Consider the following 20,271-nt stretch of genomic DNA (forward strand, 5'->3'; position numbering starts at 1 on the left):
GAAAAATTTAAAAAATGATATATTACATCAAAATATATAATATTTATTTATTATGGTATACTGTTCAACTAAATTACTAAATCCCTAAACTGATATATCAATATAGTTTATTTATTGTAGAAATAATTTTAAAAGACACATATTGCATTATCTAAAAACAAAATAGATATTTAAAAAAATACATTAAAACAGTTATTTAATTTATTATTAAACTAAAAAATATACAATTTTATATACAGTATAGCATAATTACACCTACAAACTAATTCATTGAAAAACATAATACTGTATTATGCTTTTATGCTAACTTAAGGAATATATAGTATATAGCTATTAGTTAGCAATTTAGTATTTTTTAAATATAAGTATTGCAATAATTGCAGCTTTCGATTGTCTATTTTATTTAATATTAAAAACAGTATTATATACAGATATAATATATAATATTAAACATATAGTTTTAGCGCCACTAAACAAATTGCGTGACTTTAATACTGTATGATACTGTATATCAATGAATAAAAACTATAAGCAATTATATAATTTTTATCCTAATATTAGTTCAGTTATACAGTATATAATACAATACAAAACACTGTAATATAGTGAGCTCTCTTACATTATTTTGATTTAATAAATAATTGTATTAATTATTTTACTTCATTCATAAATGTATAGAAAATAAATATATATTACCGGATATTATATAAATTGATTTTGTAATAATAAAATATACAGTATATGTACTATATTTTATGTACATATAAAATATTATAGGGTAATGTTTGAGAAAATGTTTTGAGAGTATTAAGGAATTAATTTAGGAATATTTTTTTCAGTGAATTTATAGGGAATTTACTAAAATTTTTTTAAAAATGTAATAAAAATTGTTCACCCCATGTTACTCACCTCAAAATTTTTTGAGATTTTTTGCCACTTTACCCCCCATATCCCCCTGAGATCGAAAACTTTTTGCAACTCTGATAAACTCAATAGCAAATTTTTATATAAAGTATAATTTTAATGTAAACGTATAGACGCATATTGAATAAAATTCATTAATATTTAAATAATAAGAGAATTTTTTAAAGTTTATTATTTTGTTATTTACTTTTCAGATTTATTTTACAATAATATATAAATATTAGAAAATACAACAATTTAAAGTGTTTACATAATCTTAATTCAAAAGTTAGTTAATTTCAATGATGTGCCCAAAAATCAATTTAATGTTTTATTAATGAGTGAACCATCAGTTAGTTGTCAATGTCTGACAATTGTGGATAAGATTCAAGTTTTTTTTGATACAGTCATTGAGTTTCACATTAAGTGATAAATTGTTGCTATTGTTAGAGTTGTTTAGTGTATGCTTTACAGCAATATATTTATTTTTGTGGCCCAAATCCATCAAAAGACAACACAACAAAACAAGCAATAATAACAGTGACTACAAGTTTGTTGTCTATTGTCGGAGTCAGTGGCCATCAAATGATAGCATCAACTCATCAGAGAAACAGCCTTTCCTTTTAGCATTCATTTTGATGGGAGAGACAAGAGATAAATAAACATAATTTACTTAATTAAACAATAGTTTCTATAGTATAGTCTAGCTATTGGTTCTCAGAGACACAAAGTGATGCCTAGTGTCAACATAACTGTCCCTTTTGGTGACTATTTTACTTTGATTTTTATGTTTTATAATAAAATTTATATATACTAATATAACATACATTTATTAAAATATATTTAACATGTATACTATAATTAATAATGATTATTAAAATAACAATATATTATTTTAAGTGCTATTTAATATAAAGTTATAAATATTTTTTAAGTATTGATTTTACTAATTATTTGAAAATTTTTAGGATAATTGAAAATGTTACTAATTTTAATAATATTTAAAACATATAATTATATTGAACTACTGTTTAAATTATAGTATTTTTCATTAGAAATATTGTTATCTATAAAAATAAATTAAAGTAAAACTAAAATAACAATATAACATATTATATAATTTTAAAAATATTTCTGTAAATTCAAATATTTACATATATCATAGAATTTAATATTTTAATTTTATTTTAATATTAATTGTTATAAACAAATATCTTATTTAAAAAATAAATCAATATATATATATATATATATATTAAAATATATTTAGTTCATATAAGACGGAAATTTAACTTTAAAACGTAAAAATCGCTAATTTAGTAAATGTTTTTAAAAAATATATTTCAGTCAAAGCAATACGTGATTAGACTTCAGCCACTAATATGATATAAAAATGTCAAATCATTTGAAATACTGACAGACAGTTTGCAGTTTAATAGATGTATAGACATATGGCTTGTTTTGAGTAAATATATATATATATATATATATATATCGTATATTAGAGAAATGTGTCGACAATTTTGTACATATTTTTAAGAACAGAACCATAAATTGGGGTAAAAAATAAATCGATTGGAAAATATTTCAAACAAATGGATGTATATATATTTATAATATTTATTTATATATCATATTAAAGACATTTAAAATATCTACATTATTTTACAAATCTTACAACATTTAATCTATTTTATTATTAATTTAATTTAAGCAATTTAATACAGGTACACTGAATTATTTAAAAAAATAATTTTTACATTTTTATCAATCATTCATACAGAAGCTATAATATCAATGATATTATATCATATTATAGTATTGTAGAAATATATTTCTACATAAAATTAATTATTTAAATGCTTATCAAAATTAAATATTTTTAATATGAATTTTATAAATATATATATATTGTTTATAGATATATAATATTAATTGTTTATAGATATATAATATTAATTGTTTATTACTTCCAGGAAATAACTTAATATAATATGTGTTTTAATATTAATAGCTATTTCTAGAAATAWTTTATAGCATTTACTAACATATATAAACTGTAACTTTAATTTAATTATTATCATTGTGTTGTCTGTAATAATGTGATCACTTGTCCCATAGTTTTTAAATAAATGTTTTTTAACTAAATTTTTATATTAAATTTTTTATCCCTTCAGTATTAATATTATATATAAAATATCTTTAATTAAAAATTGTCATAAATAAGATAGATGCCAATAAAATAAAAAAATATATAATTATATATAAATATTAAAGTTAATAAATGTAATTGATATTACTTAAACAACATTTGAATTATTGCATTTCTAATAAAAACAGTATAAGTATTGATATTACTACTAGAAAATAACAAAATTATATCATCCATTATACAGTAAGTACTGTACAATAAGTCATAAAAAGTTTGTTTAGCGAAATCCCATTTTGATCTCAAAAATTTTAAAATACAATATTTATGAAAATGGCATTCATTGGAAAACCAGCCCTTAAATCACCAGACATTATGGGTTAGGCCCTAACCGTTAGGGTATTAAATTAATAGTCATAAATTTAACCAAATAAAGGGAATAAAATATTGTTAAAATGAACGAAATCATTGATTGTATATTATTATTAGATAAATAAAGTAAAATAATAATAATTTGTTAGATTTATTTTGTTTTATAGTTTATTTGGTTAGTTATTGATTTGTTTAAAATTTTCATATTTTAGTTAAGCTTTTTGTTGATTGTATTGTTTGAATTTCATGAGCTAACTGAGCATCGATTAGTTTGTCGTACATCTCATGTATCAAAAAATATCCCAATAATGATATGCAATCTCTGCACTCAATCTCACTATTTTTGGACTCATTTTCTTTAATAGCCTATGACTTCAATTTCCACTCAAATCTTTTGTTGATGTGTTTGTGTTCGTGTATTTGTGAGGACCAGTAGATTGTATGACATACAGCACGCCATAAGAATATCATCAAACTGTATATAGCCTGAGTTGGTAGAGCCTAAAGTAGTGGTTCAATATGTGAACATATCGTTTCAACCGGAACTTCATTGCAAACGATACGCCAAACAAATAATAATAACAATACTAAAAGCTAGTGAATGGGTATATGTATGGTATCAGCACATGTAGCACATAGTCTACTCAATTCTACTCCTAGTGATGGCCATCAATCGCGAAGTAGTTATTATTTTTCTATGATATCTTTAAAGATATTAAAGAAAACTACAAAAAGTTAAAATGGGAGTCAAATCTAAACTTTAAATCTCAATGACAAACAATTTAAGAGATGTGAACAATACTTAAAAGAGTCAAAGAGAGTACAGTTATGTAGGCATTGAAGCGCTCAACAAATGTTTTTATTACCAATGAATCCAATGATTGCACGAAAAATCTAATTTTCAATGAATGGTCTTTTTGTGTTTTATATATATATAAGCCATTTCTCTGTATATCATTGCTATTCATTGAACACAGACATCCCTGAGCTGTACACAATATTTTATGCATTTTATGTGTTATATTATAAATAAGAAAAAAGCCCTTTTGCCTAAAGGCTAAGTTGTAGCACTCGCACCACATTCACCAGTGCTCTTAACTCTGTTATTATTAATGATCGACACCGGCATTAAATATATACAATATATATTATATAACTTATAAATACTATATATATATATATATATATATATATATTTGATAACCTGGTACTGTGTTATTGGTAAGTGAATGGTGTTTGTAGCTCATGGCACAGCACTGGCACATCACTGGCACATTGAACACAGTTGACTGAATTGGCATTGACTTTGAAATGTATGGATCTCTTGGAATAGTCAGACAATTACTACTTTTCCAGGGATTTAATATCACTCATGTATTTTACAATACCTTTTCCTCTGATCTCTAATGTATTTAAATCTTTATTGAACTTCAATTTTATGCTCTTTTCTAACCTCCCGAGTGTTCAATGCTCTCTCTCTCTCTCTCTCTTCCCATATATATAACATATATAGTATATAATATGAGGCACACAAACAAAAAAATGATTGATCGTTGTGTTTAAAATTTTTGATTAACTTTTGTTTCAACTCATGTGATAATCGAGAATAACGGTTGATATTTTGCTAAAATCATTGAGTAATTACCAAAACATTAGCCGATCTATAATGAAAAAGACAGGTCACTCACATATGGGCACAAATAAATTATATGACTTAAATAAAATTTAAGTCTACAATTTACTAGTATATGAATTAATATAAATCACAAAATATTATTAGAAATTGATTACTAAATCAAAAAATATTGTTGTGACAAAATATAAATTATTAGTTTATTATTAAAAGATACTTTTAGTAATATATATTTAATACAATATTTTGATGATAACAAAATGTAGTTTAATTTTTAAAAAATGTTTTTATTGTATTTTTAAATTTTATTGAAAACACTCAGTTAAGTGGTATTCACTCATTCATTGAATTGAAATTTATATTTTGTATTCAGAATTTTTTTTATGTTAGTACTCAAGTGTTTATTGAATTTAAATACATTAACGTATTTTAAAAGAGATAAGAAAAATAGAGATTCATATAAATATAATGATATTGAATGCATATATAAAGAATCGACTATTGATGAGACCCCCCAATGGATTATAGAGAGTGAATACATCTAAAAATACATTTAATGTATTTTTATTGCATATATTTTCAAAACATGCAAACATTACAGGAATTTATTTACTGAACACAAAAATTATATTTAACTAAAATTTTTCCAATTATTTGATACTAATCTCTCTCTTGAGTGAAGAAAAATATTTAACACACAAGTGTTGTACAAAAATTTTATCGCATTTTTATCGCGCGTTTATTTCACTCAATGAATCACTGAATGAATGAATGAATAAATGATTAATTTTCGTGCTTTTATACAAAAGAGGTTTTTCTAGTTTTTTGATCAGTTTTTAGGTGTTTTTCACAAAATGCAACACAAAATCTTTAGAAATTTAAAAAAAATTATTTATTTTTTTTTCGCTCTCTATGTTAGTGAATGGGATCCTTATGCAAGAAAGTTGTGGTAAAATTGTGTTTTTCAAACATATTGCCAAAAATAATATATTTACTAAATTTTAAATATATACTATACGGGTACTATTTATTTATATTTTTTTTGCTACTAACTACAGTACTTATATAATAAATTTTTCGAGATTCTAAAGTGTGATAAAATTTTATGTTTTTTGCATATTTTTTATTTTGAATTTATGTGTTATTAAAATACCGATACAATTACAAAGTTATTACATAAACACTATGTAATTGTTGTTGTTATCGGCTGTAATGTGCATCTCATGAATGCATATAATAAATACAGTTTAGTGTTTGATATAATTGTAGTTTAAGTATATTTTTAAAGCTAATAAATGCAAATATTTAACAGTATTTTGTATAAAAATAAACATTTTGTATTTAGAAAATTATTTATACATTGTTGTTGTTGTGCAGAGATTTAAGTTCAGTTAGTTTTTTAGGAGAATATCAAATAATTTATATTAAAATTTTTCTAAATAATGTATTTTTTGAATGAAATCTTTATTATTGTAAATTACATATAAGTTTAAAAAACGTTTTTGTTAACAGTTAATATATCAATATATCAAATCAACCGGAAACATAATCATTAATTAAATAAATTATTTTGTTAGAAAGTAAGTGATAAATCAAAAATAACTATACTTATCACTAATAATTTCCTTAAACGATATTATCAACAATAAACAGATAGAGTGAGCACAGGTAGAGAAAGTTTATGGAGATGAGAGACTTGTGAGACATAAAAACAAGAGGTGGTATATCTATGGATCAGTTGTATTGCCATAACTATAAGCTGATCAGTTGTCTAGTCACGATTGCTCGCGTTTGTCCATTCAATGGCCGTATAGTGCTTTTAAAACAAAATCCACCCGCAATCGTGACTTAACAGCACACACATACACATACACATAAACATACACATACACATACACATACACATACACATACACATACACATACACATACACATACACATACACATACACATACACATACACATACACATACACATACACATACACATACACATACACATACACATACACATACACATACACATACACATACACATACACATACACATACACATACACATACACATACACATACACATACACATACACATACACATACACATACATACAACACAATAGCTACAAACACCCCCACATCACATACAAAGTTATATTTAGCATAAGAGTACTTATATATTACAATTGCTTTCTCACTCTCAGCTCATTTACATACAACTTAGACCCAAACAGACCATTGACGGCACAGTTATCCCGCGGCACAGGTCGTAAAATAGTGGTTTAAATCTTACCCTCCAAGAAAACGTGCGAAACACCTGAAGGCAACTATTAAAAAGTTGTTGCGCTGTAATGTTTATCTAAGCGTGCGATACTGTGTGGTATACCCTACAAGTGCTTTCGTCCAGTGCCCTACAGTCCCTGTGCTTGGATCAGCAGATCATTAAATAATAAGTTGTATTTCATTAACTATTGCTTTTTAACGGATATACACTTTAGTTTTATGATTATATACAGACACACACATACACTTGTGGTCCTGAATTTTATTTTGTTTTTGTGAAATATTTGTGTTTTTATATGTATAATAAACGCTAACATCTAGTATTAATATTTAATAATAACAGTTAATTATTGGCAAAAATATTTTTTGGAAATTTATGAAATGGTATGATTCAATTTTATTTATTAATTTTTTATGTAATGGTAACAAACATGTTCCCGCATTTTGAAATTTACAATTTTTTAAAAATCTTTATTACTTAAAATCATAAACAGAGATATTATATTGTATAATATACTTTATTTTTTATTATTTCATTCATAAAAATACGATATAAGTTCATTGAATTTTATTTCAAACATTTAGCAAATTACTTTACAACAAATAAAACACAAATATAATAAAATGCCAAAAATTTCTAATTATTAAATGTGTTATTTGCTAATATTAATTTGAATTTTAATACTATTATATATATATATATATATATATATATATATATAAATACATATTTTGTTGTACTGTTATAAACACAGCTGTCAAAACAACAGTAAATAATTATAATAAGTGATTTAATTTTGCGGAAAACCTCTAATAACATAAATTTATTCATTGAAACACATCATAAAAATTTGTCGTTTAGTCTCCAGTTATTGGTTTTGTTTGGCCACTAATTCTCGTATTGTTTGGTAATTTCTATCTTACTTTCCTTTACTTTCATAATCACTCACTTTGTGTGTTGTATAATGAGTTACACAACGATTCCCAGCGGAGACGGCTATTGGATTTTGGTAGGCAATGACTGATAGAAAAGTGAAAGTATTGCCTAAAATATAATGGTTTATACACTAATAGCATATATGAACTATGGTTTGACATACTGTGAGCCAAATAACCCATATGGGAGCGGACGACCAGTGCGGGTGCGAGAGAGAGAGAGAGAGAGAGAGAGAGAGAGAGAGAGAGAGAGAGAGAGAGAGAGAGTCAGTTGTTTCTATATTATGAATATCCATCTACAGTATATATATACTGTATATATGAATGACAGCCCCAGAAAAAAAAGATAATAAATGAAATGTTGCTTAAGATTTGCTTACATTGCACTCTATCGATAGTATGGTATGCCATATAATATGCCTGTCGAGTACCAAAACTATTCATAATTTTACTGACTTTGGGTGTGATACACATTATACATATAGATGTATAAGTAGTGTACAAATATATAGTTTCTGAGTCTTTATTATACAATGAAAGCCTCAAATGTTTAGCTCAAAGTTCAGGTTCATTGCTAAGGGTATACCCATAAAGAGAGTAATGGATACCAAATATATTAGAAACTCTAATAACTAATACTATTGGAGGACTGGTCTATGAATTCAATAGTTTCTCTATATTTCTCTTTCATTTTGTTAAACTATCACAACATATAAACACAACTATCCTTATATTATATAATATTGTTTAACATTTGGCAATGACTTTGACTTTTGCCACAAAACTGTATAAATGTGTTTATATGTTATGCATAATAAAGTGATTTTATTGATGATAACCAACATATCCAACACTCCAATAGCACCGACACATCAAATACTGATATATCGATGGCATTCGGTTTGGGTTTCGATTTATGTGATACCGCTGTTTATATGACATTTGATTAAAAGATTTTTGAATTTAATTTATGCCATTCTTAACTATTAATAAAAGTAATACAAAGATTCGTTAGTTTTTTTATAAACAAATCTATGTTTCATAAATTTCCATCTATTTTCCTGTCATTCAAAAATATAGTTTTCAATCAAAAAAGAGAAAGTTTTGAGTGAAACCAATTTTTTCAATTCATAAAATACTGTATTAATAGTTGCAATATTTTAAAATATCATATAATATATTTAACTTTATAAGCTATGGATTCTCCTTATTTTATTAATACGGGTATTAAATTACTGGTCTAACACCACATGTGTTAAGAAAAATATAAAATAAGAAAAAAAAACATTTAATAAATTTTAGTTATATAGTGTACACAATATATATTATGCAATTTCAATTCAAACAACGTTTCCCTTGACTTTAACCTCAATGTTATTATTATTTTTAATACAGAGATATAATAAATAAACTCAATTTATTGCTCACACAAATTTTATTTTTTATTAGTAAATCATGTTTTTAATAATATATAATTGATGGCACAAATTAATACTCACCAAAAAACATTATTACAACATAACTATGAATGATAATACAGACTATAATATATTTATAATACGATATACAATATAAGTGAATGTAATACTGTATGTCTGATCCCATTCTCTTATATAAAATGAATGTTTACTAACCTCTAACCCCTCAGTCTTTTATACATAAAACATGTATGTGTGGGACAGCCCGTACCATATTTTCTCTATTATCTCATTATTTTATAGCTTAGTTATATAGAGAAATAATAGCTATCAATATACAGTGAATACTGTTTATACATTGCATTTAAAAACCAGTGCCTTTTGTGTTGCCTTTGATGGCAAATCACCGCTTAATTGATTTAAACTTTAATTTACTTCACTTAGTTAGAGAACAACTTATATGAGAACCAGAAAAATGTATTTTTTTATATACATTGTATGCGTTATTATATTATTTAATAGCTATAAAAAATGTAATTTAAATTTTTTTAATCATCATTATAATACTATAGTTAAGTTTAGGACTGATACCATACATATAAGCTAAATGAGGCGCTCTTTCATTCAATAAACAACCTATTTATAAGCCTCCGATTCATTGCTCAACTCATATACCATACGACTGCTTAAGTTTCACATTATTTGTTGCAAACATTTCTATGGTTTGTTCACTTCTCTCTCTAAAAAGTAATAATAATTTTAGATTTTATTTATAATTGGCTTTTAATAAACAGACATAAAATCAATTCATCAGAAAACTGACTGTCCTTTTTACTGAAAACTCATTTCTATAATTAGTACAGTAATGTATGGTATACTTGATGAGAATAACCGGGTTTTTAAATAGAAAACATCAATACCAACGCGCTCTCTCTCTCTCTCTCTCTCTCTCTCTCTCTCTCTCTCTCTCTCTCTCTCTCTCTCTCTCTGTCCTTAGCCCTCACTCATTCATTTACTGACTCCCTGTCCGTCTAATAAATAATTTTGTGAAACTCCTGTCCACAATGCATGACATATTTGTTTGACTGGTCCTAAAATTCTTATAAATATATATATAGCAGACACAACAATATTTTCTATGTAAAGACCAATTTTGTGAGCTAACTGTGCTCTAGTAGTAGTAGTAGTAGTAGTCATCAAATCGCCAAAGCGTTAAGTATTTCCACGAAATTTGAGTCCAAGTTTTAGGACATCAATTAATATAGGGCTTCATATATTTACTGCAATATATAGTACTTTATATTAGTGGTGTAAGTTGGGCTCAAAATCCCGTCTTATCCCGTCTTGTCCTGTCAGCAACTCGTCCTGTTCTGTCCTGCACTGTACTGTTTCTGTCTTATAAACAAAAAAGTCGTCTTATCCCGTCTTATCCCGTCTTATCCCGTCTTATCCCGTCCTGTCTTGTCTTGCAAAACCTGTACATCTTGCAAGTCATGTTAAATCTTGTCAGTGTTTACGACATATAACATACAGTCAGATCCGATTATAATTTACTTAATATTAAAATGTCATTTATTTTATGATATAACAGAGAAAAAATATGTATATAATATTTAAATTGTAGTGTTTTTTTCTAGCTATAAATAACGTAAATTATTTTTGTCTTGTTCTGTCCTGTTCCTGTACAAGACTAATACAGGATCTTGCAAGACCAAGATCCTGTTTTAAACCTTTACTGTATATATATAATAGAAAGGGAAATGGATATTCCCAGTGATACAAACTTTAATATTGAATTTAGTTATATATATATATATATCAATACATAATGTATAGTATAATCTGTACTCTAAACACACTTTTTTGCTATATAACAGTTGTGACTCATTTATGTCTGTCTAGAAATTCAATGCCATTCAGAGCTAAGACATAAAATATAAGCCAAAGTAAAGCTTATGAGTGAAAGACATAAGAGAGAGAAATCCCTATGAATTTTACACAATTTTAGACAACATTTTTCTGAAATCCCTTTCCTATTCCTCCCATTTGTTTCCATCTTTATTCAAAATCATAAATATAAAAAAACAGTCATAAAAATATTTTTATATAATCAGCATTTTTTTCAGTAACCAAACAAAATACTGTTCACTAGATTTCATCTCTCAATCTTGTCTTTCAATACTATATTTTTCACAAACTCCCTGTCCTTTCAATCTTACTCTAAAAATAATGATAAAACATACATATATATGACTGTCTTTAGAAAACAGATTTTCAGTCATAAATCCAAATGAAAAGTACTGTACATTTAAAACGAGTAAAACATTCAGTTATATACCATTCCCTCACTCATAACAAACCCATATGTATTGCTAATATTGCTTTAGTTTTGCGTGTAATTGTGTCATTTGACTGGCTTGATGTTCAAGTCATTTCTAGCTACCAGTGCTCACTCAATCACTCTCTCACCCATTCTCTCCCTCTTATAATTTATCTTTAAGTTTGATCACCAATAGGGACAGTGAGATTGAGACAGAAAAACAGTGATATAAAGATTGTGAAAGTGAGAGCAATGCATACAAAAGCAAAAACTAAAGTAAAGACAGACATGAAAAGTGGTGCTAACCTTAAAACACAAACCTTTTGAACTATTTTTACTATTATTATTGAACTATTTGTGCCACTGATTGTATTGCAATCATTTGGCGTTAATATTGAAGGGCTTTATTGGCGGCGGAGCTGAGGGACAGTTAGTTTATCCAAAATAAGAGAGAAAGAGAGAGAAACTGTTCATTTAATACATGAGATATCGTTTGCTAAACAAAACGCCTTTTGTTTTGTCTTTATTTGAAACTCATTTGTGTCTCACATCTGTCTCATTGTATGTTTTTGTCTCACTTTTCATACTATCCTTACTCTCCAAATCTCTTTCCCTCCCTTTCCTCAAATCTCTGATCGAAATTCTCATTCATTTTCATCTCAAAACACAAAAGCAATTGCATGTGCGCGCCATCACTCACTCACTCACTCACTCAAACACACACACATACACACAGTCACTCACTCACTCACTCACTCACTCACTCACTCACTCACTCACTCACTCACTCACTCACTCACTCACTCACTCACTCACTCACTCACTCACTCACTCACTCACTCACTCACTCACTCACTCACTCACTCACTCACTCACTCACTCACTCACTCACTCTCTCTCTCTCTCTCCTCTCTCTCTCTCTCTCTCTCTCTCTCTCTCTCTCTCTCTCTCTCTCTCTCTCTCTCTCTCTCTCTCTCTCTCTCTCTCTCTAACTAACTAATACACAAACACACTATATGTCTGACCCAAGCATTTAATTGACATACAATTTGTTTGTGTCACTCGTATTGCTCTTCAAATGTGATATGAATTCGTCTCATTTTTTTGTTATTTGTTGTATTATTGTTGTTGTTGTGACTGAATCTACACTTTATATAGAGATATGAGTGTCAATAGTAAACATGTATTAAAGTCGTTGTCCAGATGTGTACCGCAAAAACTAATACAACGACTGGAGGTCTAGTAATATCAAACATATAAGCTTTATATATATATATTGATATATCACACATAGAGATGATTGTTCGCACACTTTATTACCAATACTATCATTTAAGTCTAAGACATACAGACATTTGAGGAGAAGGTATTGCAAAAAAAGTGTGTGACATATAAATGACATATATATGTGAAAAGAGTCTTAAGACATGAGATTATTCATTGATTTTCTTGATGATGGCATCCATTACAAGACACGTCTGAGTAATAGCTAAAAGATATTCACAGCATTGTTGGCAATCAGTGAATATATTATATATATTTCTAGAATACTGAAGTATATTCTCAATCAATGCATTCATAGTTTATTTTTTATTTTTGTTTTCAATTTTTATTTTTCAAAAAAAACAAAATCCTATAATATAGTGAAATCCCATACTTAGAGAGCAAATTCAATACATTTTAAGACACAGAAAGACAAAGCGATCCCTTATTTCTCTTTAAATATATCCAATGCTTTCAATCTGTATTTTATAGTACAGTAAATATAATAAAAATGCTTTCATTTGAATTGATTGGATTCAAGTCTTTAGTTGAATTCATGATTTTCATTATATTTTCTAAAAAATACAATTATTATAAACACAATAAATATAACAATTCAAATAAGTTTTAATATTTATTTTGATTTTGTCTACGAATTTTAAAAAAATATTTTTATTAAAAATTTCTGTATTATAAAATGCTTAACTTAATTAATATAAAATACTTGATATGTTTATAATATTTTTAGTGTTGAGAGAAATGTTAAAATTGTTTAACTTGTGTTATATAATAGATTAACTAATTCGTTATATACATTGTATTTTTATACTGTATTTTATTAAGTACTATATGCTATAATATTATTTTGAAATTAATCACATGAATTACCTAAAAACCATAAAAACATTTTAATATATTTTTTCTTGCATTACATATTGAATAAGTCTTTTAATATCACCACAAATGATGTATATCTTTGCATAAATATCTTTTATATGATAATCAGTAATCTATTTATGATACAGTAATGCAAATATTAAATCAATTTCAATATTTTATGTTTTATATTACTTATTATATAAATTATAATTATTTATTATACTTATTAATATAAGTTATAATACAGTCTATAATATTTATTTTTGTATTGCCATTATATTTAGTGTATTATATATGAAATGAAATAACTTATAATTATTATTATTTTCATATACATGAATACTTTATTATTTATAAATTTATATACTAATTTGATATATTAATATTTGCTTATTGTCTGATATGAGTTGATTTTTTAATAAAAAATATTTATGCTGTATTTCCAGTGCTTTGTTAAATAAGTAGGACTTACATACAGACAGACACTATCCATATCCTATCAATGGTTAAGTCTCCCTAATAATAATATATCAAATTTATTGTATTGAAATTATATATCACTTTCATTTATTGACTCGCAATTCAATAGTCTTGTTAGCAATATTGTAGACATATATGATAGATAGACAATCTAATGTAATACAATCATAAATATGACATTTAATTGAACTTTTGGGCAAATACAGTATTATAATAGTGGACAGTTGTCTAAGCACATACACATACATACTTATACAGTATATATATACTGTAGTATAAAATTAGCCAAAAATTGCAATCAAAAAAATTGTTTATTTAGCATTTATTTTTTGTACACCCATTTCTTTTTTAATACAAGACATTACTTGACTAAACATTTTGTTTTGGGGACAGACTGGTCATTGATAATGTAAACTAACCTATGAAAACAATGGGTAAATAAAGCTCATTGAGTGCGAAAAGGGACTTAAATACACACAAATATTTTATGAGAAAGTATACCTAAAAAATAGTTTGTTTTGTTTTTCATGTCATGAAAAGTGTGAGCTTTTTGTGACATAGTTTTGCTTTTTCCAATCATTTCAATATAACTAAACATAAGCTCAGATATACAGTATATATATTTTAGTATTAAAGTCCCCGATATCTTATATTTATAGACATTTTGAATAAGATTGCATAATAGTGTTATTGTATTTGTTATTTATCTTTGTTTATATTATTATATAAAATATATGATATCTTACAACAGAGAGACTGTTTGAAAGTGTTATTTATATTATAAATTATAATATATATCTATTTCACACAAACATAATCAGTCTCTCTAAATGAATATTCAAATGTCAATAAAATTTTGTTGTAGTTTTATCTGTAAATATAAAGTGTATTTTTATTTTTGTGAAATCGTTTTTATTTTTTTTATTTTTTTATTTTAAGATACGATACAAAATTTATATATATTTAGATTTAGAATAATATAAATTATTTTAGAAAATTTAAAAATTTCCATTTAATCTTTAAAGTCTCAATAAAGTTTTTTTTTGATTACAAATGTTATATAATGTTTACGTTTATACTTGTATAAGGTTTATATATATATATTTAATTCATAGTATAGTTTAAATAAGATATTTACTTATTTTCAAACATTTTATTATTCATAGGAAAATGTGTTATATTTTATATTTTATTTATAATATATTGAAATATATACTAATAGGTATATTTGTTTATATAATGATAGATATCATTGACATAAGAGATATTATCGTATTTAAGCCTAAAATGATATATCATAGTATTTGCAATTTGATATTAAAATCACTATTAGACATAAATTATAATATGTAATGTGATTCAAGTATTGATTTTTATTTATTTTTTGTTGTAACAATAATTATGAAGATTTTAAATTTTAAATATCGATCATATCATTGTTAGTACAATTTAAACAATATATAGAATTTAGCTTTAAATTAAGTAAGTAAAATTAAGCTTATATATTTTTGAAATATTTCAAATTTAGATTAAAATATAAAAAGGAAATAATATTATTGTAAAATATAAAATTTAATTTCCTTTAATATTTTTTATTAAAATGAATTTCTAATACAAATGTTAGTTTGAATGATATATTAAAAATAAAAACTTATTTGGTATGTGATTTAATTAACTTTACACTTAACAATGCTAACATAATATTACTAGTAGTGTATATTATACACACTGTATAATACTATTATAATATTTGATAATCACAAGAAAACATTTACACTTCTATAGGAATTTCAATTATTATTATTTGTTTATCACTAATATCTATAGTAATACAAACTAATATAACAGACGCCCGAAAATTAAACTTTACTGTAAAATATTTTTAACAATATCTATTATTTGTAATAATTTTAATGATTACTCGCCATTATATGTTGTGATTATAGAAAAATATACATAAAAAATATATTTTAATATAAATATTACTAGGATTTGAAGGAATACATTATGGTTTTATATCATATGGTAATACACTGTGCGAGGAAAGCCTTTTGTTAAGCCTAACCATTTGCTTGATATGTATTACTGTATTTGCAATATATGTGTCTCGACTGTAAAACCATATAAGTTGTCTCTCATGAGTATACGTTATGTATGCTTATGGAAAAAACAACACATTTTTATTGTTCAAACAAAAAACATATAAAATATATAAGCCCTTCAACTACTTAGTCCCGTATATTTGAATATATATATATACATATATTATAGTTATAGCAAATATTAGGACACATTTTCGAAAAAGGAAGAGAGAGGGAGAGAGAGGATCAGACAAACCAACCGCCCTTAAATCAAATATTATATATAATATATAGTACCAGTATATGTATATTTCAGTGCTATTTTTTGGAGGGTTTAGAAAAAATACAGTTAAATTCCGCTTTAATAAACAAACACTGGTTTTGAATACCAAATTGTATGAAATCAAAGGGCGTCCGCAACACGCGCGACAAAAATGTGTTTATATTAACGACTTTTATTGATATCAAAATACACTTATATTTTACAAACACATATAAAGCATATTTATTTTTAGACCTTATTTTAATATGCATGTCGTGAATATACAGTATGTTCAATATATCCATATATATCGGTATTGTATATATTTGAGTGACTGAATAAATATATTATTGTTTATATTTTATGAGCACTGACTGTATATTTGTCCTCACATTCAGTGAGAACTGTTGGTGTGTCAGTCAAAAACAATATTTCTAATATAAACGATAATATCTAATATATTTTTAATGTGTATTTTCAAGCCATAGAAATATTGAGCATATTATATACCGTATATTAAATACAATGTGAATTTACAGTATAAATATCAATGTGTAATACATGAGCAAAAGGTGGTCATTTTCACATATTATTTTCAAAATAAAGTTAACAAAACTTTGTGTATAGTTTATTATATTTGCAATAAATACATAAATAAATAAATATTAACAGAATATTCTTGTTTCTCCCTATTCACACAAATTGGACTTTTCTCTCATTTTGAATCACTATTTGCAAATAAACAACACTTTGAAAAATCATTGAATTTGTTTGAAATACTAAAAAAAAGTTAATAATAATTGAATTTAATTAACTAAAAACAAAATTAAATTTATTTAATATTAAAGTCCATACTTTTAAAATTTGTAAATATAAAATTTTCAACACAGAGTTCAACATATTATTTGTCACAACAATAATAATAGTGTAAATATAAGTCTATTAGGATTTATTGGATTCTCCGATAAAATCCAATTTTCTGAAGCAATCATTTTCAGTTATATTTATTATCATTGAAAATAGCATTGCAAGGCATTTATGTTTTGTATATATACTGTATATATATATATTTGTATACTGAATATATATATATATACTGTATATTTATGAAAGTTGTCATATTATAAATGTGTAATTTGCAGTTTATTTTTGTTGCTTTGATCTTATGTTATTTGCTAAATATTGATTAATAAAATTAAATAAAACAAATATTAAAATAATAAACAAAAATTGAAAACATTTATGTAAACAATAATAAAAATACATTATTTTGATAACAATTGATTCTAATGACAGTCTCCTCAATCACTAACTCATCCACTATTCAGAATGTGAATCTCACAATATGTTTGATTAATACTAATAATAAATATTGTTTATATGTTTAATAAATGAAGATTCAGTATTTTTAAGGTAATTTTTGTACTGTAATATAAAGTATTTCAAAATATACTGGTGATATAAATAATATTTTAAAAATAAAATGAAAATCATTAGTTATAAATAAAAAATAAATATAACTTATTTGAAAGATTACTACTAATTATGGGCTCAAACATAGTTAGATATTTTATTTTAGTTTATTTTTAATATATATATATTTAGAAAAAAATGTAGCAAAAATTGCCACTAAAATAAGTATTCAATTTATGTCTTATCGTAAAATAAGACAAAAGATTTAATACGGTATTAATAATACAATTGACAATACTTTTAATATTAGTATTTTTGAAAATCTGATTAAATTATTTTTAAATTTTCTGTGCAGTGTATTTAAGTATTGACAGTATTGCAGTGTATTGACAATAAGTAATATACAGTACAGTATAATATAATTTTTTGATAATATGTAAGTACAGTATTAATAAATAAGACATTGAAAAATAAGATTGAAATAAAGTTTAGAAATAATACTATATTATAATATAATACTTATCTTAGTCTTAGTATTAGTAATAGTTGAATATATACAACAAGTAATTGCATATACAGATTATATCTCAAATAAATATTAGCAAAAAAAACTTTTGCTATTTTTACTTATAATTATGTCAATAACTATGATATAGTATAGATATTTATGGTATAATCAGTATTATTAAGGATTTGTTATGTGTATGTCTATTAGTAATGCTAAATGGATGAATGAGATGTTTGTCCGTATAGCCCATGGATGAGATATTTAACAAAAAATAATGAGAAACTAAACAGACAGTCATTGCATTGGGGATAGGGATCTGAAATGAATATTGGATATGAGTTGCTAATGGATAACAAATGTGTGACAATGGCTAAGAATGCTGTTTAAGTGTTAAACCATTTTTGTTGATTCCCAGCACTGGTATCTGAAACACTGGTGGTTCTTAACAATTTGCCTTTTTATAAAACTTGAGAGACAATATTTTAAACCAATTTAGTCTTTATCATAGTTAAGAGATAAACGTCTACAAAAAAACTACTATTAAATTAAATAGTTTGACAAACAAGAGGGGAAGTACTCAAAAGTTTTGATTTGTTTACAAAATAAATTTAATATTAAATAAAAATTCAAGTAAAGAGATCGTCATTCAAAATATAAAGTATTAGTTTATATAAAAACAACAGAATCTAAAAATCTTTGGCAAAAGTGACTAAAACAACAACAAAAATCCATTAATATAGACATTCATATATAGTATTATTATTCACATCCCTATTGTATGTGTTGACTGTTGTCTGGTGTCATGCGTTAAGATTACTAAATAGATGTGAATATAGATTATTCAATACAACTCTATCACTCACCCACTCACCCACTCAATGAACAGTCTATTGTTTATATTCTCCACTCGTATTAACTCTATTTATAAGACAAACCAAAGGGAAAGACAATGGAAAAGGAAAGGGAGAGTTATGTTATCTGAGATGTGATAACTTAATATACATAACACACACACAAGCTTATAGTGAATGAATAGTATTCAGAATCATAGGAATGGGTAGGAATGGGTATAAATGGTTGGGTGTTATTACACGAGTATATTGTATTTAATATAAACTACGTATAAATCCAATATATTTATACTGAATATACAGTATTTATGAAATAAGACATAATTTAGACAAAAATGCATTCATTTAGATGATCAACATATCATGTTATTCTGTATATCAAATAATATATCAATACATTAAAGTTGTTATGGAGACAAACATTGATCACTACTAGTAATAGTGATAACTTGCAATATATAATATGCAAACAGTATTAGTAATATACAGAATATATTATATAATATTATATGTATTTTGAATA

This window comes from Oppia nitens, unplaced genomic scaffold, assembly GCF_028296485.1.
Source record: "Oppia nitens isolate AA-2021 unplaced genomic scaffold, nextdenovo-longstitch-racon4-pilon3 scaffold7_pilon_pilon_pilon, whole genome shotgun sequence".
In the NCBI taxonomy this organism is placed as follows: Eukaryota; Metazoa; Arthropoda; class Arachnida; order Sarcoptiformes; family Oppiidae; genus Oppia; species Oppia nitens.